Source organism: Rhinoderma darwinii, chromosome 2, assembly GCF_050947455.1.
Source record: "Rhinoderma darwinii isolate aRhiDar2 chromosome 2, aRhiDar2.hap1, whole genome shotgun sequence".
NCBI lineage: Eukaryota > Metazoa > Chordata > Amphibia > Anura > Rhinodermatidae > Rhinoderma > Rhinoderma darwinii.
In genome coordinates, this window is record NC_134688.1 from 195,308,764 (window position 1) to 195,335,141 (window position 26,378).

Consider the following 26,378-nt stretch of genomic DNA (forward strand, 5'->3'; position numbering starts at 1 on the left):
ATGTAAGCTGTGCGGAGTACATCAGGGTATATGTAAGCTGGGCGGAGTACATCAGGGTATATGTAAACTGAGGAGTACATCAGGGTATATGTAAGCTGGGCGGAGTACATCAGGGTATATGTAAGCTGGGCGGAGTACATCAGGGTATATGTAAACTGTGGGTAGTACATCAGGGTATATGTAAGCTGGGCGGAGTACATCAGGGTATATGTAAGCTGGGCGGAGTACATCAGGGTATATGTAAACTGAGGAGTACATCAGGGTATATGTAAGCTGGGCGGAGTACATCAGGATATATGTAAGCTGTGCGGAGTACATCAGGATATATGTAAGCTGTGCGTAGTACATCAGGGTATATGTAAGCTGGGCGGAGTACATCAGGGTATATGTAAACTGGGTAGTACATCAGGGTATATGTAAGCTGGGCGGAGTACATCAGGGCATATGTAAGCTGGGTGGAGTACATCAGGGTATATGTAAGCTGGGCGGAGTACATCAGGGTATATGTAAGCTGGGCGGAGTACATCAGGGTATATGTAAGCTGGGCGGAGTACATCAGGGTATATGTAAACTGTGAGGAGTACATCAGGGTATATGTAAGCTGGGCGGAGTACATCAGGATATATGTAAACTGTGCGGAGTACATCAGGATATATGTAAGCTGTGCGTAGTACATCAGGGTATATGTAAACTGTGGGTAGTACATCAGGGTATATGTAAGCTGGGCGGAGTACATCAGGGTATATGTAAGCTGGGCGGAGTACATCAGGGTATATGTAAACTGAGGAGTACATCAGGGTATATGTAAGCTGGGCGGAGTACATCAGGATATATGTAAGCTGTGCGGAGTACATCAGGATATATGTAAGCTGTGCGTAGTACATCAGGGTATATGTAAGCTGGGCGGAGTACATCAGGGTATATGTAAGCTGGGCGGAGTACATCAGGATATATGTAAGCTGTGCGGAGTACATCAGGGTATATGTAAGCTGGGCGGAGTACATCAGGGTATATGTAAGCTGGGCGGAGTACATCAGGGTATATGTAAACTGTGGGTAGTACATCAGGGTATATGTAAGCTAGGCGGAGTACATCAGGGCATATGTAAGCTGGGTGGAGTACATCAGGGTATATGTAAGCTGGGCGGAGTACATCAGGGTATATGTAAGCTGGGCGGAGTACATCAGGGTATATGTAAGCTGGGCGGAGTACATCAGGGTATATGTAAGCTGGGCGGAGTACATCAGGATATATGTAAACTGCGTAGTACATCAGGATATTTGTAAACTGGGCGGAGTAAATCAGGGCATATTTAAGCTGGGTAGGGTACATCAGGGTATATGTAAGCTGGGCAGAGTACATCAGGGTATATGTAAGCTGGGCGGAGTACATCAGGGTATATGTAAGCTGGGCGGAGTACATCAGGATATATGTAAGCTGGGTGGGGTACATCAGGGTATATGTAAGCTGTGCGTAGTACATCAGGATATATGTAAACTGAGGAGTACATCAGGGTATATGTAAGCTGGGCGGAGTACATCAGGGTATATGTAAGCTGGGCGGAGTACATCAGGATATATGTAAGCTGTGCGGAGTACATCAGGGTATATGTAAGCTGGGCGGAGTACATCAGGGTATATGTAAACTGAGGAGTACATCAGGGTATATGTAAGCTGGGCGGAGTACATCAGGGTATATGTAAGCTGGGCGGAGTACATCAGGGTATATGTAAACTGTGGGTAGTACATCAGGGTATATGTAAGCTGGGCGGAGTACATCAGGGTATATGTAAGCTGGGCGGAGTACATCAGGGTATATGTAAACTGAGGAGTACATCAGGGTATATGTAAGCTGGGCGGAGTACATCAGGATATATGTAAGCTGTGCGGAGTACATCAGGATATATGTAAGCTGTGCGTAGTACATCAGGGTATATGTAAGCTGGGCGGAGTACATCAGGGTATATGTAAACTGGGTAGTACATCAGGGTATATGTAAGCTGGGCGGAGTACATCAGGGCATATGTAAGCTGGGTGGAGTACATCAGGGTATATGTAAGCTGGGCGGAGTACATCAGGGTATATGTAAGCTGGGCGGAGTACATCAGGGTATATGTAAGCTGGGCGGAGTACATCAGGGTATATGTAAACTGTGAGGAGTACATCAGGGTATATGTAAGCTGGGCGGAGTACATCAGGATATATGTAAACTGTGCGGAGTACATCAGGATATATGTAAGCTGTGCGTAGTACATCAGGGTATATGTAAACTGTGGGTAGTACATCAGGGTATATGTAAGCTGGGCGGAGTACATCAGGGTATATGTAAGCTGGGCGGAGTACATCAGGGTATATGTAAACTGAGGAGTACATCAGGGTATATGTAAGCTGGGCGGAGTACATCAGGATATATGTAAGCTGTGCGGAGTACATCAGGATATATGTAAGCTGTGCGTAGTACATCAGGGTATATGTAAGCTGGGCGGAGTACATCAGGGTATATGTAAACTGGGTAGTACATCAGGGTATATGTAAGCTGGGCGGAGTACATCAGGATATATGTAAGCTGTGCGGAGTACATCAGGATATATGTAAGCTGTGCGTAGTACATCAGGGTATATGTAAGCTGGGCGGAGTACATCAGGGTATATGTAAACTGTGGGTAGTACATCAGGGTATATGTAAGCTAGGCGGAGTACATCAGGGCATATGTAAGCTGGGTGGAGTACATCAGGGTATATGTAAGCTGGGCGGAGTACATCAGGGTATATGTAAGCTGGGCGGAGTACATCAGGGTATATGTAAGCTGGGCGGAGTACATCAGGATATATGTAAGCTGGGCGGAGTACATCAGGGTATATGTAAGCTGGGCAGAGTACATCAGGGTATATGTAAGCTGGGCGGAGTACATCAGGATATATGTAAGCTGGGTGGGGTACATCAGGGTATATGTAAGCTGGGCGGAGTACATCAGGGTATATGTAAGCTGGGCGGAGTACATCAGGGTATATGTAAGCTGGGCGGAGTACATCAGGGTATATGTAAACTGGGTAGTACATCAGGGTATATGTAAGCTGGGCGGAGTACATCAGGGTATATGTAAGCTGGGCGGAGTACATCAGGGTATATGTAAACTGAGGAGTACATCAGGGTATATGTAAGCTGGGCGGAGTACATCAGGATATATGTAAGCTGTGCGGAGTACATCAGGATATATGTAAACTGTGAGGAGTACATCGGTATATGTAAGCTGGGCGGAGTACATCAGGGTATATGTAAGCTGGGCGGAGTACATCAGGGTATATGTAAACTGTGGGTAGTACATCAGGGTATATGTAAGCTGGGCGGAGTACATCAGGGTATATGTAAGCTGGGCGGAGTACATCAGGGTATATGTAAACTGTGAGGAGTACATCAGGGTATATGTAAGCTGGGCGGAGTACATCAGGATATATGTAAGCTGTGCGGAGTACATCAGGATATATGTAAGCTGTGCGTAGTACATCAGGGTATATGTAAGCTGGGCGGAGTACATCAGGGTATATGTAAGCTGGGCGGAGTACATCAGGGTATATGTAAGCTGGGCGGAGTACATCAGGGTATATGTAAACTGAGGAGTACATCAGGGTATATGTAAGCTGGGCGGAGTACATCAGGATATATGTAAGCTGTGCGGAGTACATCAGGATATATGTAAACTGTGAGGAGTACATCGGTATATGTAAGCTGGGCGGAGTACATCAGGGTATATGTAAGCTGGGCGGAGTACATCAGGGTATATGTAAACTGTGGGTAGTACATCAGGGTATATGTAAGCTGGGCGGAGTACATCAGGGTATATGTAAGCTGGGCGGAGTACATCAGGGTATATGTAAACTGTGAGGAGTACATCAGGGTATATGTAAGCTGGGCGGAGTACATCAGGATATATGTAAGCTGTGCGGAGTACATCAGGATATATATATGTAAGCTGTGCGTAGTACATCAGGGTATATGTAAGCTGGGCGGAGTACATCAGGGTATATGTAAGCTGGGCGGAGTACATCAGGGTATATGTAAACTGTGGGTAGTACATCAGGGTATATGTAAGCTGGGCGGAGTACATCAGGATATATGTAAGCTGGGCGGAGTACATCAGGGTATATGTAAGCTGGGCAGAGTACATCAGGGTATATGTAAGCTGGGCGGAGTACATCAGGATATATGTAAGCTGGGTGGGGTACATCAGGGTATATGTAAGATGGGCGGAGTACATCAGGGTATATGTAAGCTGGGCGGAGTACATCAGGGTATATGTAAACTGTGAGGAGTACATCAGGGTATATGTAAGCTGGGCGGAGTACATCAGGATATATGTAAGCTGTGCGGAGTACATCAGGATATATATATGTAAGCTGTGCGTAGTACATCAGGGTATATGTAAGCTGGGCGGAGTACATCAGGGTATATGTAAGCTGGGCGGAGTACATCAGGGTATATGTAAACTGTGGGTAGTACATCAGGGTATATGTAAGCTGGGCGGAGTACATCAGGATATATGTAAGCTGGGCGGAGTACATCAGGGTATATGTAAGCTGGGCAGAGTACATCAGGGTATATGTAAGCTGGGCGGAGTACATCAGGATATATGTAAGCTGGGTGGGGTACATCAGGGTATATGTAAGATGGGCGGAGTACATCAGGGTATATGTAAGCTGGGCGGAGTACATCAGGGTATATGTAAGCTGGGCGGAGTACATCAGGGTATATGTAAACTGTGGGTAGTACATCAGGGTATATGTAAGCTGGGCGGAGTACATCAGGGTATATGTAAGCTGGGCGGAGTACATCAGGGTATATGTAAACTGAGGAGTACATCAGGGTATATGTAAGCTGGGCGGAGTACATCAGGATATATGTAAGCTGTGCGGAGTACATCAGGATATATGTAAGCTGTGCGTAGTACATCAGGGTATATGTAAGCTGGGCGGAGTACATCAGGGTATATGTAAACTGGGTAGTACATCAGGGTATATGTAAGCTGGGCGGAGTACATCAGGGCATATGTAAGCTGGGTGGAGTACATCAGGGTATATGTAAGCTGGGCGGAGTACATCAGGGTATATGTAAGCTGGGCGGAGTACATCAGGGTATATGTAAGCTGGGCGGAGTACATCAGGGTATATGTAAACTGTGAGGAGTACATCAGGGTATATGTAAGCTGGGCGGAGTACATCAGGATATATGTAAACTGTGCGGAGTACATCAGGATATATGTAAGCTGTGCGTAGTACATCAGGGTATATGTAAACTGTGGGTAGTACATCAGGGTATATGTAAGCTGGGCGGAGTACATCAGGGTATATGTAAGCTGGGCGGAGTACATCAGGGTATATGTAAACTGAGGAGTACATCAGGGTATATGTAAGCTGGGCGGAGTACATCAGGATATATGTAAGCTGTGCGGAGTACATCAGGATATATGTAAGCTGTGCGTAGTACATCAGGGTATATGTAAGCTGGGCGGAGTACATCAGGGTATATGTAAGCTGGGCGGAGTACATCAGGATATATGTAAGCTGTGCGGAGTACATCAGGGTATATGTAAGCTGGGCGGAGTACATCAGGGTATATGTAAGCTGGGCGGAGTACATCAGGGTATATGTAAACTGTGGGTAGTACATCAGGGTATATGTAAGCTAGGCGGAGTACATCAGGGCATATGTAAGCTGGGTGGAGTACATCAGGGTATATGTAAGCTGGGCGGAGTACATCAGGGTATATGTAAGCTGGGCGGAGTACATCAGGGTATATGTAAGCTGGGCGGAGTACATCAGGGTATATGTAAGCTGGGCGGAGTACATCAGGATATATGTAAACTGCGTAGTACATCAGGATATTTGTAAACTGGGCGGAGTAAATCAGGGCATATTTAAGCTGGGTAGGGTACATCAGGGTATATGTAAGCTGGGCAGAGTACATCAGGGTATATGTAAGCTGGGCGGAGTACATCAGGGTATATGTAAGCTGGGCGGAGTACATCAGGATATATGTAAGCTGGGTGGGGTACATCAGGGTATATGTAAGCTGTGCGTAGTACATCAGGATATATGTAAACTGAGGAGTACATCAGGGTATATGTAAGCTGGGCGGAGTACATCAGGGTATATGTAAGCTGGGCGGAGTACATCAGGATATATGTAAGCTGTGCGGAGTACATCAGGGTATATGTAAGCTGGGCGGAGTACATCAGGGTATATGTAAACTGAGGAGTACATCAGGGTATATGTAAGCTGGGCGGAGTACATCAGGGTATATGTAAGCTGGGCGGAGTACATCAGGGTATATGTAAACTGTGGGTAGTACATCAGGGTATATGTAAGCTGGGCGGAGTACATCAGGGTATATGTAAGCTGGGCGGAGTACATCAGGGTATATGTAAACTGAGGAGTACATCAGGGTATATGTAAGCTGGGCGGAGTACATCAGGATATATGTAAGCTGTGCGGAGTACATCAGGATATATGTAAGCTGTGCGTAGTACATCAGGGTATATGTAAGCTGGGCGGAGTACATCAGGGTATATGTAAACTGGGTAGTACATCAGGGTATATGTAAGCTGGGCGGAGTACATCAGGGCATATGTAAGCTGGGTGGAGTACATCAGGGTATATGTAAGCTGGGCGGAGTACATCAGGGTATATGTAAGCTGGGCGGAGTACATCAGGGTATATGTAAGCTGGGCGGAGTACATCAGGGTATATGTAAACTGTGAGGAGTACATCAGGGTATATGTAAGCTGGGCGGAGTACATCAGGATATATGTAAACTGTGCGGAGTACATCAGGATATATGTAAGCTGTGCGTAGTACATCAGGGTATATGTAAACTGTGGGTAGTACATCAGGGTATATGTAAGCTGGGCGGAGTACATCAGGGTATATGTAAGCTGGGCGGAGTACATCAGGGTATATGTAAACTGAGGAGTACATCAGGGTATATGTAAGCTGGGCGGAGTACATCAGGATATATGTAAGCTGTGCGGAGTACATCAGGATATATGTAAGCTGTGCGTAGTACATCAGGGTATATGTAAGCTGGGCGGAGTACATCAGGGTATATGTAAACTGGGTGGTACATCAGGGTATATGTAAGCTGGGCGGAGTACATCAGGATATATGTAAGCTGTGCGGAGTACATCAGGATATATGTAAGCTGTGCGTAGTACATCAGGGTATATGTAAGCTGGGCGGAGTACATCAGGGTATATGTAAACTGTGGGTAGTACATCAGGGTATATGTAAGCTAGGCGGAGTACATCAGGGCATATGTAAGCTGGGTGGAGTACATCAGGGTATATGTAAGCTGGGCGGAGTACATCAGGGTATATGTAAGCTGGGCGGAGTACATCAGGATATATGTAAGCTGTGCGTAGTACATCAGGGTATATGTAAGCTGGGCGGAGTACATCAGGGTATATGTAAACTGTGGGTAGTACATCAGGGTATATGTAAGCTAGGCGGAGTACATCAGGGCATATGTAAGCTGGGTGGAGTACATCAGGGTATATGTAAGCTGGGCGGAGTACATCAGGATATATGTAAGCTGGGTGGGGTACATCAGGGTATATGTAAGCTGGGCGGAGTACATCAGGGTATATGTAAGCTGGGCGGAGTACATCAGGGTATATGTAAGCTGGGCGGAGTACATCAGGGTATATGTAAACTGTGGGTAGTACATCAGGGTATATGTAAGCTGGGCGGAGTACATCAGGGTATATGTAAGCTGGGCGGAGTACATCAGGGTATATGTAAACTGAGGAGTACATCAGGGTATATGTAAGCTGGGCGGAGTACATCAGGATATATGTAAGCTGTGCGGAGTACATCAGGATATATGTAAACTGTGAGGAGTACATCGGTATATGTAAGCTGGGCGGAGTACATCAGGGTATATGTAAGCTGGGCGGAGTACATCAGGGTATATGTAAACTGTGGGTAGTACATCAGGGTATATGTAAGCTGGGCGGAGTACATCAGGGTATATGTAAGCTGGGCGGAGTACATCAGGGTATATGTAAACTGTGAGGAGTACATCAGGGTATATGTAAGCTGGGCGGAGTACATCAGGATATATGTAAGCTGTGCGGAGTACATCAGGATATATGTAAGCTGTGCGTAGTACATCAGGGTATATGTAAGCTGGGCGGAGTACATCAGGGTATATGTAAGCTGGGCGGAGTACATCAGGGTATATGTAAGCTGGGCGGAGTACATCAGGGTATATGTAAACTGAGGAGTACATCAGGGTATATGTAAGCTGGGCGGAGTACATCAGGATATATGTAAGCTGTGCGGAGTACATCAGGATATATGTAAACTGTGAGGAGTACATCGGTATATGTAAGCTGGGCGGAGTACATCAGGGTATATGTAAGCTGGGCGGAGTACATCAGGGTATATGTAAACTGTGGGTAGTACATCAGGGTATATGTAAGCTGGGCGGAGTACATCAGGGTATATGTAAGCTGGGCGGAGTACATCAGGGTATATGTAAACTGTGAGGAGTACATCAGGGTATATGTAAGCTGGGCGGAGTACATCAGGATATATGTAAGCTGTGCGGAGTACATCAGGATATATATATGTAAGCTGTGCGTAGTACATCAGGGTATATGTAAGCTGGGCGGAGTACATCAGGGTATATGTAAGCTGGGCGGAGTACATCAGGGTATATGTAAACTGTGGGTAGTACATCAGGGTATATGTAAGCTGGGCGGAGTACATCAGGATATATGTAAGCTGGGCGGAGTACATCAGGGTATATGTAAGCTGGGCAGAGTACATCAGGGTATATGTAAGCTGGGCGGAGTACATCAGGATATATGTAAGCTGGGTGGGGTACATCAGGGTATATGTAAGATGGGCGGAGTACATCAGGGTATATGTAAGCTGGGCGGAGTACATCAGGGTATATGTAAACTGTGAGGAGTACATCAGGGTATATGTAAGCTGGGCGGAGTACATCAGGATATATGTAAGCTGTGCGGAGTACATCAGGATATATATATGTAAGCTGTGCGTAGTACATCAGGGTATATGTAAGCTGGGCGGAGTACATCAGGGTATATGTAAGCTGGGCGGAGTACATCAGGGTATATGTAAACTGTGGGTAGTACATCAGGGTATATGTAAGCTGGGCGGAGTACATCAGGATATATGTAAGCTGGGCGGAGTACATCAGGGTATATGTAAGCTGGGCAGAGTACATCAGGGTATATGTAAGCTGGGCGGAGTACATCAGGATATATGTAAGCTGGGTGGGGTACATCAGGGTATATGTAAGATGGGCGGAGTACATCAGGGTATATGTAAGCTGGGCGGAGTACATCAGGATATATGTAAGCTGTGCGGAGTACATCAGGATATATATATGTAAGCTGTGCGTAGTACATCAGGGTATATGTAAGCTGGGCGGAGTACATCAGGGTATATGTAAGCTGGGCGGAGTACATCAGGGTATATGTAAACTGTGGGTAGTACATCAGGGTATATGTAAGCTGGGCGGAGTACATCAGGATATATGTAAGCTGGGCGGAGTACATCAGGGTATATGTAAGCTGGGCAGAGTACATCAGGGTATATGTAAGCTGGGCGGAGTACATCAGGATATATGTAAGCTGGGTGGGGTACATCAGGGTATATGTAAGATGGGCGGAGTACATCAGGGTATATGTAAGCTGGGCGGAGTACATCAGGGTATATGTAAACTGTGAGGAGTACATCAGGGTATATGTAAGCTGGGCGGAGTACATCAGGATATATGTAAGCTGTGCGGAGTACATCAGGATATATATATGTAAGCTGTGCGTAGTACATCAGGGTATATGTAAGCTGGGCGGAGTACATCAGGGTATATGTAAGCTGGGCGGAGTACATCAGGGTATATGTAAACTGTGGGTAGTACATCAGGGTATATGTAAGCTGGGCGGAGTACATCAGGATATATGTAAGCTGGGCGGAGTACATCAGGGTATATGTAAGCTGGGCAGAGTACATCAGGGTATATGTAAGCTGGGCGGAGTACATCAGGATATATGTAAGCTGGGCGGGGTACATCAGGGTATATGTAAGATGGGCGGAGTACATCAGGGTATATGTAAGCTGGGCGGAGTACATCAGGGTATATGTAAACTGGGCGGAGTACATCAGGGCATATGTAAGCTGGGTGGAGTACATCAGGGTATATGTAAGCTGGGCGGAGTACATCAGGGCATAATAGGATGATGTAATAATGGGGTGAATGAATAATCCATGGATTGGTGTGGTACGCTTTGAACCAATCCTTTATTCACAGGCTGGGTTTGTGGGGTGTTATACAAAATATCTGCGCTCCAGTATTGCCTAATCTTTGACTTCTTCACTAGCCCTATAAGCCGCACAAGGCCCTAAAGTTTCCTCATCTCCGCTGCATCTACAGGGTCCACCTGTGGGGTCCAGCAAATGATGATGTGGGATATTTAGTGAAATTCTACTGGACCTAAAAAATTAGTCTGGGCCGTCATTTAGCATAATTTTGCATCATTGTGTTTTGAGAGTCATAACGTGTTATTTTTCCGTTGACGGAGCTGTGTGAGGGCTTTTTTTTTGTTTAACGAGCTGTAATTTTTATTGGTTCCATTTTGGGGTACATGCAATTTTTTTTATCACTATTTATTATAATTTTTGGGAGATGAGGAAACCAAAAAAAACAGCAATTCTAGCACGGTTTTGTTTTTTTAATTTTTTACAGTGTCCACCGTGCAGTATAAACAACATGTTAATTTTATTCTGTGGGTCGATACGCTTACAGCGACACCAAATTTATATTGTTTTTTTACGTTTCACTATGTTTCCACAATAAAAATAATCTTTTCTAAAAAAAATCATGTTTTAGGGTATGTTCACACGCAGTGAGCAAAAACGTCTGAAAATACGGAGCTGTTTTCAGGCGAAAACAGCTCCTGATTTTCAGAAGTTTTTTTAACAACTCACGTTTTTCGCAGCGTTTTTTTATGCCCGTTTTTGGAGCTGTTTTTCAATGGAGTCAATGAAAAACGCCTCCAAAAACGTCCCAAGAAGTGTCCTGCACTTCTTTGGACGAGCCGTCATTTTAGACGCCGTATTTTGACAGCGACCCGTAAAATAAAGGCTCGTGGGAACAGAACATCGTAAAACCCATTGCAAGCAATGGGAAGATGTTTGTAGGCGTATTAGGGACGTTTTTTCAGGCGTAATCCGATAGGCCGTGTGAACATACCCTAAGTGTTGCCATTTTCTGACAGCCATAACTTTTTTATTTTTTAGTTGATATCGCTGCGGGAGGTCTTGTTTTATGCATGATGAACTGTAGTTTCTATTGGTACCATTTTGCGTTACTTGCAACTTTTTGATCACTTTTTATAAAAAAAATTTTGAGACAAGATGACCAAAAAATGAAATGCTATTATTGTTTTTTATTAAAAAAAATTTACGGTGTTCACCGTGCGGTAAAATTTTTTGATATTTTCATAGATCAGGCCGTTCCGAACGCGATACCTATTATGTATAGTTTTTTTTTCATGTTTTCATTTTTTTTCTAGTAAAGCAGTTGATCAGGGAAACAGGGCGATTATTGTTTTTATTAGTTAAAACTTTTATTTATTTATTTTTCTTTAACATATTTTTTTACTTTTTTCACTTTTTTTTTTACACTTACCTGAGGACTTGAAGGTCTGGTCTTCTGATCCCCGGTACAATACACTGCACTACTTGTGTGGTGCAGTGTATTGTAACTGGCATTCTTCATCTGACAGTTAGCCTATTAGGCAGGACCTAATAGGCTTCCGTACCTGGGCAACCAGGAAGCCTAGCAATGCCATAGCAACCATAGCCACCTGAGATCTCTCGCGGGGGGGGGGGGGGGTACAAAGGTCGCTCCCTCCCTCTGTCAACCACTTCAATGCGGCGGACGCCATTGACAGCCACATTGAAGGGGTTAAACGGCGGCGATCGGGAGTAACTGCCATCGCCGCCATTGCTCCTGTGCCGATTCATCTACAGGGCGTCACTGTACGCCCTTGTGCGGGAATGCACTGTAAATCAGGACGTACAGTCACGCCCAAATGCGGGAAGGGGTTAAGAGCCCTAATATGTTATTGTTATGTTGTAAGTCTGCTACATGATGATCACTGACAGCCGGGTTCTCCCTGCAATGGCCGGGATCAGGGATTACTACGATCCCAGCCGTTTAACCGCTTAAATTCATTGGTCAATAGCGACTGCGGCATTTAAGTGGTTTGACAGAGGGGGGGGCTCCCTCTGTCACATCGGTGGCCTGCAAACACGATTGCTGGCCTCCAATGCGTTGCCATGGCAGCAGGGGGCCTAATCTCAAAGGCACAGCCTAATAGAATGCCTGTCAGTTTTACACTGATAGGCAGTAATGCTTTGGTATACTTAGTATACCAAAACGTTATATTAGCGTTTAGACGTTCGTTTCGTGAAGTCCCCCGGTGGGACTTTAAAAAAAAAATTAAATATAGTTTAAATTGAAGTTTAAAAAAAAAAAAAAAAAAGTTGACAGTAAAAAAGTAAAAAATGTTTTTTCCATAAAAAGTAGTTTAACCCCTTCCCCCGATTGCATTCTGGGCCCTAATGACCAAGCCATTTTTTAAGTTTTTCCAACGTTACATTCGAAGAGCTATAACTTTTTTATTTTTGCGTCGCCATAGTTGTATAAGGTTTTGTTTTTTGCTGGACAAGTTGTATTTTTTAATAGCACCATTTTGGGGTGCATATAATTTATTGATTAACTTCTATTAACTTTTTTTTGGGGGTAGAAGAAAACCTGAAATTTCGCCCCTCTTTTTTACGTCCTAAATCTACGCCGTTTACCGTGTGATATAAATAACACAATAACTTTATTCAGCGGGATGTTACGATTGCAACGATACCAAATTTATATAGATTTTGTATGTTTTACTACTTTTACACAGTAAAAACACTTTTTTTTCAAAATTATTTGTTTTTGTGTCTCCATATTTGAAGAGCCATAACTTTTTTTATTGTTCATCCGATGTAGTTGTATGAGGGCTTGTTTTTTTGCGGGACGACTTGTAGTTTTTATTGGTACCATTTTAGAGTAGATGCGACTTTTTGATCACTTTTTATCACTTTTTTTTAAGTCGGCATTCACGGAAAACAGCAATTTTTCCATAGTTTTTTTATTTTATTTTTTCCGGCGTTCACCGTGCGGGTTAAATTATGTAATCACTTTATAGTCGGGGTCGTTACGGACGCGGCGATACTAAATATGTGTAACTATTTTGCTTTATTTTGGGGTTCTTTTAATAGTAAAGCAGTTTGTAAGGGGAAAAAGTGGGTTTATCATTTTTTTTTCACTTTTTTTTAAATTAACTTTATTCAACTTTTTAGACTTGTCCTATTAGGTGACTTTAATATGCGATCATCCGATCGCTTTTATAATACACTGCAATACTTTTGTATTGCAGTGTATTACTGCCTGTTCGTTTAAAACGGACAGGCATCTGCTAGGTCATACCTCTGGCATAGCCTAGCAGGCATTCACCACAGGCAGACCTGGGGGCCTTTATTAGGCTCCCCGGCTGCCATAGAAGACACAGACATTCGGCGATCTTATCGCCGTGTGCCGGTGGGAGAGAGAGGGAGCTCCCTCCCTCTCTCCAAAACCACTCAGATGCGGCGCACGCTATTTAGCGCCACATCTGAGAGGTTAAACGGGTGAGATCGATACTAATATCGATCTCACACGTTTAAGCAGGGATGCCCCCAGCCCTCAGCTACCTCTGGTAGCTGAGAGCAGGGACATTTAACAGCTCCCTTCTCTGTTTATTTTTCCTGATGCAGCGCTGTGAAAAGGCGCATGCATCAGAATAAAGCCCATTAGTGGCCGCCGTGAAAAGGCTAATCGGCGGTCATTAAGAGGTTAATGCTGTGAAAGTGTAAAAAATTAAATTAAAAAAAATACACATATATGGTAGCGCTGCGATTGTAAGAACAATAAAGTTAACATGTCATTTAAACCGCATGGTGAACGCCGTTAAAAAAAAAGCAAAGAAAAACAGCGGAATTGCATTTTATTTCCACCCCACCCACAAAAAAAATAATACAAGTAAAGTAATAATGCCCAATGGTACCAATGAAAACTACATCTTGTCCTGCAAAAAACAAACCCACAGACGATTACATTGTCGGAAAAATACAAATGTTATTACTCTTGAAATTCAGCAACAAAAAATTAATTATTTTTGTTTAAAAGTGTTTTGATTGTGCAAAGTAGAACAACATAAAAAAAAAATTAGATATATTGTTATCGCCATAATCATACCAATCCATAACCCATACAATAAAGATAAAACTTTATTTATGACGCACGTTAAACGATATTAAGTTAAAAAGCTATAAACTATGGTGGAATTTCAGGTTTTTTTCAATAAATTATTAATAAAGATGATTAATAAATTATAAGTACCCCAAAATGGTGCCATTGAATAAAACAACTCGTTCCGCAAAACACAAGACCTCATACGACTATGTCGATGGAAAAAAAAAAGGTTATGAGTCATAGAATGCGGCGATTAAAAAATAATGCTTGATCCTTAAAGAGGCTCTGTCACCAGATTTTGAAACCCCTATCTCCTATTGCAGCAGATCGGCGCTGCATAGTAGATTACAGTAATGTTTTTTTTTTAAATAACGAGCATTTATGACCATTTTTATATTTATGCAAATGAGGCTTTCTAAAGTACAACTGGGCGTGTTTAAAGTTAAAGTACAACTGGGCGTGTATTGTGTATGTACATCTGGGCGTTTTTACTTGTTTTACTAGCTGGGCGTTGTGAATAGAAGTGTATGATGCTGACGAATCAGCATCATCCACTTCTCTTCACAACGCCCAGCTTCTGGCAGTGCACAGACACACAGCGTGTTCTCCAGAGATCACGCTGTGACGTCACTCACTTCCTGCCCCAGGTCCTGCATCGTGTCGGACCAGCGAGGACACATCGGCACCAGAGGCTACATTTGATTCTGCAGCAGCATCGGCGTTTGCAGGTAAGTCGATGTAGCTACTTACCTGCAAACGCTGATGCTGCTGAAAAATCAACTGTAGCCTCTGGTGCCGATGTGTCCTCGCTCGTCCGACACGATGCAGGACCTGGGGCAGGAAGTGAGTGACGTCACAGCGTGATCTCTCGAGCTGGGCGTTGTGAAGAGAAGTGGATGATGCCGATTCGTAAAAACGCCCAGATGTACATACACAATACACGCCCAGTTGTACTTTAACGTTAAACACGCCCAGTTGTACTTTAGAAAGCCTCATTTGCATAAATATAAAAATGGTCATAACTTGGCCAAAAATGCTCGTTTTAAAAAAACAAAAAACGTTACTCTTATCTCCATTGCAGCGCCGATCTGCTGCAATAGGAGATTGGGGTTGCAAAATCTGGTGACAGAGCCTCTTTAAGGTAAAAATAGGCCTGTCGTTAAGGGGTTAAATTACATTGTACATTTTATTGTTATCATTGTGAAAACACAGATCATATTATTAATAAAGTCTAATGTATTATTTCTGAAAGAACCAATGCAGAAATTGTTCCTTTTCAGCAAGTGATTGTCTCTGAAACAATTTAAAATGGGGATGTCTTATGCTGGACTTTTTTGTTATTGTAGAGCTCCTTATTTGGTCAGAACTTGGGCCCATCAGAAGAGGCCAGTCTGACCTTATCTATGCCCCTTTAGGTTCATTGACATATTGCTCCAGCTCCATTCTTCTGTCCCCTCTCGTGAACCAATCCAGCTGTGTCTACACCCCTCTAAATTAAAGAATACGTAAACCTTTGAATGGCATTTTTTTTAATATATAAAAAGGTCAGTCAGTGTGATTAGTGCAACTTTCTAAATAGTTTTTATTAAAAATTTGTTTTACTTTTTGAGATACAACTGCTCTGTATTCTCTATACATAGCAGCTGTGTCTTTTGCTATGACTTGAATCTGTCAGTCCCACGGACCTGAAGGGAGCAGTATTTAGTGAACAATACAGCTGCTCTGTATAGAGAATACAGAGCAGCTGTATCTCAAAGTTTAATAAAAACTATTTATAAAGTTGCACTAATCACACTGACTGACCTTTTTATATATAAAAAAAATGCCATTCAAAGGTTTACGTATTCTTTAACTTAGAGGGGTGTAGACACAGTTGGATCGGTCCACGAGAGGGGACAGAAGATTGGAGCTGGAGCAATATGTCAATGAACCTAAAGGGGCATAGATAAGGTCAGACTGGCCTCTTCAGAAAAGCTTTTAAATTTGCACTAATCACACCGACTGAGCTTTATATATATATATATATATATATATATATATATATATATATAGAGAGAGATATATATATATATCTATCTCTCTCTATATATAGATAGATAGATAGATAGATAGATAGATAGATAGATAGATAGATAGATAGATAGATAGATAGATAGATAGATAGATATAATTCAATGGTTTACATAGCCTTAAATGGACACAATGCCCTGTAATGGTGACAAAAGCTTATTGATCTCATTGAGATACAGTTCCAAGAGGAGCATATTTGGCTCGCAGAAGAAAAAAACCACAGCATATAGTGATAGAGTCCTCAGTACACAGTTTACAAATCTCATCCACATGCTGCAGAAAATTTCTGCGTGGAGATATTTCCTATTGAGTTCAATAAGGAAATCAAAATCGGCAACAAATGGCAATATTTGCTGATTTTGCTGCGGATTACCTGCCGATCTGCAGCAGCAAGTTAAAACAACAACATTATTTTCAAAGTTTAAAATAAAAAAAGACTATACTCGCTTCTCTTTGCATTCCCATACCAACATGTCCCTCGTTCCCCGGGTGGTCTTTTTACAGCCTGTGATGATGTTTTGTCATAGGTGACCGTGCAGCCAATCATCAACCAATCCAAAAAATATGTTTTCCACAGAAAATACTCACCAAAATAAGCATGATTTCATGCAGATTTTTCTGGCGGATATCGCTGCAAATGTTCTGTCCCATGTGCATGTACCCATAGGGTCCATCAGGTTTCTGTCACAGATATAGATTTTGTGACAGCAAGGATAGCATTGCAGACTGACTACTGGTACTGTAAAAAATATCGGAAAGTCCTAATGGACCCTCATTAATGCATAGTGCACGCAAGTTAGTTTAGAATAACCTAACACACATTTTTTTTTTTTTTTAAACTGAAGTGGTTGCAGTTTATTATTTGTATGTTTGATTGTTGCGGATGAAAATCTTTTCCCTCCTGGCTGTTGCACATTAAGTTGACACGGGTCAGATTTGCTGTTGAAAATTTTGCAGCTAATCCTTCCCAGATTCGGCAGGGAATTCAGGACAAAAGTTCGCTCCAAAACGTGTTTCATTTGATGCAGATTTTCGGTTAGATTTACCACTGCGAAGAGCAGAAGGGATAAAAAAAATGAATAGGACCATACTCCCCCAGCTTTACACCAGTTTCTGGTGTAAATTATAGTAAATGTGTTGGGCGGAGGGTAAACACGCCCCTTGCTAAGCTCTGACCACTTTTTTTGAAAAGTTTAGAGAGCAGAGGAAACGTAAAGATGACAATAGGATGTATGGTGCCCTCCAGCAAATCTCTCCATTCCTCCAAGTCCAACTTGATGGCCAGTAACACCTGATCCCAAATGGAGTAATTGCACTCTGCAGGAGAGAATAGTCTCGAAGTAGCCACACACCACTGCCTTACCCTTAGAGTTTTTCTGAAATAGAAGTGCACCTGCACCAACAGAATAAGCGTCAACCTCTAAAGAGAACTGTTGAGATATGTCAGAATGATGAAGAATCGAGGCTGAAGTGAAGGCACTTTTGAGACTGATAAATTCTGACTCTGCCTCCAGGGCCACACTTTGGCGTTCACCCCCTTCTTAGTAAGGGCATAGATTGGAGCAGTAAGCGATGAGAAGTTTGGGATAAACTGGCGGTAGAAATTTGCGAATCCCAGAAATCGCTGTCTGGCCCGAAGACCCTGAGGACGCCCACTCTAAAACTGACTTCACCTTCTTGGGATCCATTTTGAGTGCACGATCGGAGACAATGTAGCCCAGGTAAGGCAGAGAATTCTTCTCAAATAGGCACTTTTCTAGTTTAGCATTCAGGCAATTCTCCCTTAGCTGCAACAGGACTTGGCGGACATGCCTCCGAATCATTGTCAGATCTGGTGAGAAAATCAGGATGTCATCCAAATACACTACCACGCAGACATAGAGGAGATCCCGGAAGATGTCGTTCACAAATTCCTGAAACACAGCTGAAAGGTTACATAGGCCAAAGGGCATCACAAGATACTCGTAGTGTCCGTCTTGAGTGTTGAATGCGGTCTTCCACTCGTCACCCTAACGGATCCAGATCAAGTTGTAAGCCCGATGTAAGTCCAGCTTGGTAAAAATCTTGGCTCCACGAATGCGATCAAAGAGCTCCAAGATTAGCGGCAAGGGATACTTGTTCTTAAAGGTGATTTGGTTAAGACCACGGTAATCGATACAGGGTCGAAGAGATCCATGTTTTTTTTTTTCACAAAAAATAACCCGGCTGCGGCCGGAGAAGACTTCCGAATGAATCACCTCCCAAGGTTCTCCTTGACATAGGCCGACATGGTCTGGGTCTCTGACAAGGAGAGAGGATATACCAGTCCACGAGGAGGTGAGGCGTCTGGGAACAGTTCTATAGGGCAATTGTAGGGACGATGAGGGGGAAGGAACTCTACTTCCTTTTTACTGAAGTCCGCAAAGCCGGCATAGTATGTGGGTAGTCCAGAGAACGACTGAGGCAGAGGAGACTGGATGAACCTGTGGTAGGCAGTGGTGGAGACACTTTGGGCCCCATTGGAGGACCTCTCCGGAGTCCAGTCGAGAACCAGAGCATGTAAACGAAGCCAAGGCAGGCCCAGCAAAATAGGGTTGACCGCTTTAGGCAGGACGAAGAAGACAATGTTCCGCATACTGGATTCCAACTTGAAGTTTCAGCAGTTTTGTCATGAACAATATAGGATCGAGCAGAGGTTGTCCATTCACAGAGATGACTGCCAGGGGTCTCTATATAGGAACCGTGGGCAATTGGAGATGATCTACTAGATCCTGCTGAATAAAGTTTCCAGCGGCTCTGGAATCCAGATAAGCAGAGGCTTTCACGGCTGTGGAGTATGTGGACAATTAGACTGCTCTGCCGTGGCAGAGAAGAAGCTGGCCAAATAATAGTCTATAACAGTCACAGTGCAGAAGTCCTTGGAGGGCTATACAGGCAGATGCTTTGAAGTAGGAGTTGACACCCGACGGTGCAGATTACCTCAGACGTGGTAGATGGCCAAGGATGTGGCAGATGAGGCAACACGACTCCAAAAACTAGTTTAAGCAGAGAATCAAATGTAACAACAGGATACAGGAAGCGGAATATGGGAGCACTTGGAGCAGGATACAACTAAGGGACCATTTGCATGACGATCATGGATAGACACAACAGGAGCGAAAGGGCAGAGCCATTTTTAAAGTTTCAGCCTCACTGGATTGTTAACTGGATTGGTGGGACACTTTTACTACCGTAGGTGCGTGTGCTCAGTCCGGGCCTTAAAGGGCCAGCGTGCGCACCTAGTGACACGCTGGCCCTTTAAGGTCGGGAGTTAGCGCGCGCGCACCTTACGGGTACGACCAGCAGAGAGAGGCAGTATTTGCTGGCATCTCCGAGGAGGAGGAGGAGAATGCTAACAGAGTGGTGAGTTAAGATGGCAGCCACAATGTGAAGCTGGGTAGCGATGAATGGCAGCCGCCATCTCTACGGAGACGTTATGTGGAAACAATCGTCACTGGAATGGACAGTTTGGGAGAGGGTTTGACTGTTGGCATAGTTCCATCTAGGGTTGTATCTCCAACCAACCCTAGGCGCTGGAGTTTGTTGGCTTTTTTGGACATTGACGCAAAAAATGGCCTCCTAGGCCGCAATACAAACACAGTTTAGAAGTGTATCTACACTTTTTTTCCGGGACGAACAATTTGAGTTGGTCCACTTGCATGGGTTCCTCTGGTGGGACAACAGAAGTGTTGCTGGAACTTAGGTGCCAGTTTAGGGTACTTTCTGTCATGTCAAGCCTCTTGGGCCTGTTCCTGGATTCTCATGTTGATCCGGGTCGCAAACAGAATGAGGGCATACAGGGAGGATGGGAAGGCACGAGCGTCAATCTCGTTTTTAATTTGCGGAGACAGTCACTGCCAGAAGGTAGCAACTAAGGCCTTATTGTTCCAGGCAAGTGCCACTGCCAGGGTGCAGAACTGGACAGCATATTCGCCTTGACGGAGGGTCAGAAGAGATGCAGCTGCGGAAGATGACCGACCAGGTTCCTCGAAAACTGTACGGAAAGTCTGTAGAACCAACTGCAAATTGGAAATCTCTGGAAGCTCACGTTCCCAGATACGATTAGCTCATGCCAGGGCCTTGCCTGTAAGGAGAGAGATGATGTATTGCAGCTGTGGAGTTACACGTATAAACAATGAGGTTCATAGAAAAGAAAGTGTATTCAGTATTTATACATTCCTCAAATATTTATAAATGTGGATGTAAAGCGGATCTCGGCCTAAGGCAAATGGCAAAATGCAAAGAATTCACTGGTTAACTAAAACAAACAGTTTCCACAAGTACAAGTGAAGAATGAGACTAACAGGTAACATTCAGCAAAAGGTCTGGGACAGAACCTATAGAGCATTATAGATGAAAATATACACACACACATATATATATATATATATATATATATATATATATATATATATATATATATATATATATATTAGTGCATTTGTAAATTTATACATGGAATGATAAAGGGGTGAACAGAATAAGGTTTAAGTAGAAGCCACTTTTGTAGTAAACAGGTCTGAGGCTCGGGGGAAGAGACTATATTGGGAAGAAGGGACAGTGGCAGAGGACTGCAGCCACCTGGCCCAAATTTTAGTGAACTTGAGCGTGCAACATTTAGGCTGGGTTCACACGACCTATTTTCAGGCGTAAACGAGGCGTATTATGCCTCGATTTATGCCTGAAAATACGGCTCCAATACGTCGGCAAACATCTGCCCATTCATTTGAATGGGTTTGCCGACGTACTGTGCAGACGACAGCTGTCAAACGACGACGCGTAAAATGACTGCCTCGGCAAAGAAGTGCAGGGCACTTCTTTGTAACGTAATTTGAGCCGTTCTTCATTGAAGTCAATGAAGAACAGCTCAAGATTTACGAGCGTCAAAGACGCCTCGCATAATGCGAGGAGGAGCTTTTACGTCTGAAACGAGGCAGCTGTTTTCTCCTGAAAACAGACTGTCTTTTCAGACGTAAAAGACACTTATCGTGTGCACATACCCTTAGGGCATTCGTCCGGCTGTTCAGGACAGAATTTATGCAGTCTGGAGGTTGTATAATATGCCCTATGTATTATATAAAATTGTGTGAGTCGCTCATTGTGATTGGAAGATACAGCTTTAGGGGAGGAGAGGGCCCTATTCCACTCATCAGTCAGTGGACCCACATCACCTTCCCTATTTTTCCCTTCAGTGGAGCAAGCAGAGATTCTCTGGACTTACTGGATAGTAAGCTATAAAGTCTGGAATTCAGGTGTTTAACAGGGGGAGAAAGTATAAAATTGGGAAGTGGAAAGCTTTGGAACGTTATCTCACCTATGTCCCAAGAGCATACTTGAGTCTTAGGCCTCATGCACACGACCGTGGGCTGTGCACATGGCCGCTGCCATTATTTTCAATGAGCTCGGACTCCGGGGCCATGCACGGAACGTGAAAACCACGGTCGTGTGCATGGCCCCATAGGAATGAATGGGGCCGTGTGGATTTTTGGGGGAATTGCGGCTACAAAAGCACGTTCGTGTGCATGGAGCCTTAAATATGAGTACATTTTTGATGGTATTGTTTTGGAAGCCCACCACCCGGGCTTAGCGTTGTCAGTTCTCCGTATAATTATAAAGAGAAAAAAATGTAGATCCGGAGTTTTTAATATAAAATATAACTTTTACTGTATTTCTTTTTAAAATTTAAAATACAAACATATATAAAATTGGTTGTACTCATGCAATATCATCGCCTGGTGTAGCTTATAAATGAAACATTTCTTTCTGAGATTTTTTCATAAAAATAGACAGTGTAGTATTCACCCAATTTGTGGGTTATGCAGGTGTATTCATTTGTTTTCTAAGAGAGGGGTTCACATATATAACCCTAATGTAGTTGGTTATTTTAATCGTAGAATATGAGGATTACTACCCTCCCTACCCGTTCAGAAGCAGGATATTCTGTGGTTTAAGGGGATAGGGGAACCTCTCTCCGTCATAAATTCCTTGTGGCCGAGCTATTCCTCAGGGGAAATAGGCCAGAACTAACTTTACCCGAGTTTCTTCGGTGCTGGCAAAGATTACTGATAGCTGTAGTTTTAGTTAAAGGAGTGGGAACTGCCCGCAGTGGCAAGAGATCAGTTACCCACGTTGTCCACGTTTCAAAAGCAGGCGCCTGTTTCCGGAATCTGACGTCAGAGACGTGGAAAGCTTTGGAACGTCATCTCACCTATGCCCAATTGAGTTTCAAGAGCATGCTTGAGTCTTAAATATGAGAACAGTTGGGAGGAGGGCAGTGCGAATTCCTCTTGCAGCTCTGGTAATGTCTTAATACCAGAGTCAGTATACATATGTGAAAGATAACAAATACCATTCCTGTGCCAGGGGGTGTCAAAGGAGAGTTGTAAAAGTTCTGGGAGAGCTTTACAGTGCCATAAGGGTGTGTGCCTAGAGACGTCATTGGAGTAGAATGCACGTTGAGACATATCCCACACCAGTAAGGCCTGGTTCAGGATCGGGTGATCACGCAAGTTTCCACCTGTATTTAGTCGACCACAGAACAGAATATGCAAAGGGTGGGAGTAATGTGTACTGAACGGGGAAATAAGCAGGGTCTGAACATGTTCACATTCAACCATACCCCACTTTGCTAGATGGGACAACTGACTAGCTATATAGTACCATTTAACACTTGGAGGGATACACCACCCTCATCCCATGGGGCATGTAGACGACAGCTAATTACCCGGGACCTGCCACTGTTCCACACAAATGAGGTGAGGATACTTTCAATATGTTGTACTAGACGGGCTGGGCCGTACACAGGAGATTGCTAGAGCATATACAGTAGATAAGAGCAGTTGGTTCCATCTGGCAATTTTGGTTTCTTAAAAAAAACAATTAAAGGAGAGATATTTAGTGCTTCAAATTCAAACAGTGTTCGTATACCAAGATATGATATAGAAGTTGACCATAGGAGTGGGGTAGAAATTGCCGCAGCTACAGGAGCCGATATATCTAACAATAGAATATGGGACTTAGACCAATTGATAGACAATCCGGACATTGAACCAAAACATGTCATTATGGAAAGTACTACATGTAAGGACACCCCAGGGTCAGCAGAGTATAGCAGAGTATCGTCTGCGTACACACCCGACAATATCTGCTGCCTAGTCCCAGCCGAGCCTGCCTTACTGCTGTCCGAGCTGCCACCGGTACCTATATGAACTGTAGACTTTGTCCTGTGCCCTGTTGGCCAGCTGCCATACCGCCAAGGCAGTACCGCCCAGTGGGTCCACAGACCCTTTGTGACAGTACGCTCAGGACATGGACCCCGCTGGTCGATTCAAGACTATGACGACATCTCAAGAGATGCGAACGGATATGCTAGACCTCCGGTCTCGACAGGACCAACTCCTCCAGGCGTTGAACATTCTTGCACGACGGCAGGAGGCACAAGCTGCCGTTCCTCCTACTACATCTCCTGGCAGCATTGATCCTCAGACTACACCTCATGGCAGTGTCTATGGCACAAGGGTCGCTTTCATCATCTCTCTCCTCACTGGCAAGGCTCTTGCATGGGCGAACCTTATCTGGGAGAGACAAGGACCAGAGACCCGTGACTTCCAAGCCTTACTCCGGACTTTTCGTATGGTGTTTGTGGAGCCTGGTTGGGTCTCTTCTGCAGCGGCTTCTTTGATTAACCTACGCCAAGGAGTCACCTCTGTGAGTGAGTATGCCATCCACTTCCGCACCCTGGCGGGAGAGCTGTTATGGAACAATGAGGTACTGGTGGCTGCATTCTGGCATGGACTGGCACCTAAAATTAAGGACGAACTTGCCGCTTGGGATCTGCCGTCTACGCTGGATGACCTCATCCTTCTGTCTGCCCGGATTGATATACGGATCAGAGAACGCCTCCAAGAGGTTCTATGGGAGGGAGCACTTCCCAGTCTGGCTCCTACTTTGCAGCAACCACTGCTGTCCTCAGATGTCGATCCTCCTAAGGAGTCGGTGATAATGGACCAGTGTAAGTTATCCACCCATGAGAGACAACGCAGCCGCACGTCTGGACTCTGTCTTTATTGCGGCCTCGGTGGCCATCTTGTGCGCCTGTGTCCCCAAAGATCCCAAAACCTAGGGTTGCTAGGAGTGACAACCTTGGGTAAGAATGGACTTACGTCTAAATTGTCCATACCTGTGACCATAGTGTCTGGTGAGTGAACGCATCAGGTTTCTGCGTATCTGGACTCTGGATCCGCTGCTAATTTCATCCGTAGAGACCTGATGGACCTTCTGCAATTACCCACCACCCCTCTGGAGAACCCGTTGACAGTTGCTTCAGTAAATGGACTACCTCTGCCAGATCCAGTTATTGCTGTGACCAATCCGCTGAGGCTCCAAGTGGGAGCCCTTTACTCCGAACTCCTGCCTTTCTATGTGCTATCCAAAGCTGTTAACCCTGTGTTGCTGGGCCTGCCTTGGCTCCGACTGCATGCCCCAGTTCTGGACTGGAATTCCGGAGAGGTTCGCAAATGGGGCCCTGAGTGTCAAGGCAGTTGCCTGGTGCAGATTCGTTCGGCTCAGCCTTCACTGCCTCGGTCATTGGCAGGATTGCTGAGTTAATATGCTTCATTTTCGGACGTCTTCAGCAAGAGGGAGGCGGAGACATTGCCTCCACATCGTACGCAAGACTGTCCTATCGAGCTGATTCCTGGTGCATCCCTTCCCCGTGGTAGGGTATATCCACTCTCCTTGCCAGAGACTATGACCATGTCCGCCTATGTGAAAGAGAACTTGTAGAGGGGCTTCATACGAAAGTTTTCCTCCATGGCAGGAGCTGGGTTCTTCTTTGTCAAAAAGAAAGATGGCTCTCTTCGTCCTTGTATCGACTACCGAGGTCTCAACCAGATCACGGTGAAGAATAAATATCCGTTGCCACTGATCTCTGAACTATTTGATCGTATACGTGGTGCCAATGTTTTTTCTAAACTAGACCTGCGTGGGGCTTACAACCTAGTCTGGATTCGCCAAGGTGATGAATGGAAGACTGCATTTAACACCCGTGATGGACACTATGAGAATCTAGTAATGCCCTTCGGCCTGTGTAATGCTCCCCCGGTCTTCCAGGAGTTTGTGAATGACATTTTCCGTGACCTCCTCTATATTTGTCTAGTAGTCTTGATTTTTACTCCAGATCCTATGACACACCAGAGACATGTCCGTCAAGTTAAGGGAGAATCGTCTGTACGCCAAGTTGGAGAAGTGTGTGTTTGACAGAGATACTCTACCCTTCCTGGGCTACATCGTTTCGAATCGAGGACTCGAGATGGATCCTGAGAAGGTAAAGTCTGTTCTGGAATGGCCACGTCCTATAGGCTTGAGGGCCATACAGCGCATTTTGGGATTCGCTAATTTTTACAGGCAGTTTATTCCAAACTTCTCCTTACTGACTTCTCCCATCTCTAACCTCACTAAGAAGGGTATGAACGCCAAGGTGTGGACTCCCGAGGCAGAGTCCGCATTCATAAGCCTGAAGAGTGCCTTTACGTCAGCCTCTATCCTCCATCATCCGGATGTCTCTCTGCAGGTCTCGTTGGAGGTGGACGCATCCTCTGTCGGTGCTGGTGCACTCCTGTTCCACAGAGGTCCCATGGGCAAGTCAAGGGTATGAGCATATATCTCTAAGCTCTTCTCTTCCGCAGAACGCAACTACTCGATTGGGGATCGGGAGTTACTGGCCATCAAATTGGCCCTGGAAGAGTGGCGACATCTACTAGAGGGCGCAGCTCATCCGATCCTAATTTTTACAGACCACAAGAATCTGACCTACCTCCAGACGGCCTAACGGCTGAACCCTCGTCAGGCCAGGTGGTCACTGTTCTTTACAAGGTTCCAGTTTGAGCTCGATTATCGCCCGGCCGACAAGAATGCGAGGGCCGATGC